The following is a 232-nucleotide window of genomic DNA, read 5'->3' on the forward strand; positions in this document are numbered from 1 at the left end:
AACTGCCCCAGCACCTGGTGGCAGAGGGTTCGATCAGAAATTTTACATGGCACTGCAAAGCCATACCATGAGTGACACCAAAGCCAGATGTGCTTGTTTGATGGCAGCTGGAAACAAAGCCATGCTCTTTTTGGTTATCCAACTTCTAATACGGAATCTCCTATATTTAGCTGCCTATGCTGGAAAATTCAGTCAGGCCTGAACTCGATGAGCAGCCCCTCTCCCACGCTCT

Source organism: Buceros rhinoceros, unplaced genomic scaffold (assembly GCF_000710305.1).
Source record: "Buceros rhinoceros silvestris isolate BGI_N320 unplaced genomic scaffold, ASM71030v1 scaffold23365, whole genome shotgun sequence".
In the NCBI taxonomy this organism is placed as follows: Eukaryota; Metazoa; Chordata; class Aves; order Bucerotiformes; family Bucerotidae; genus Buceros; species Buceros rhinoceros.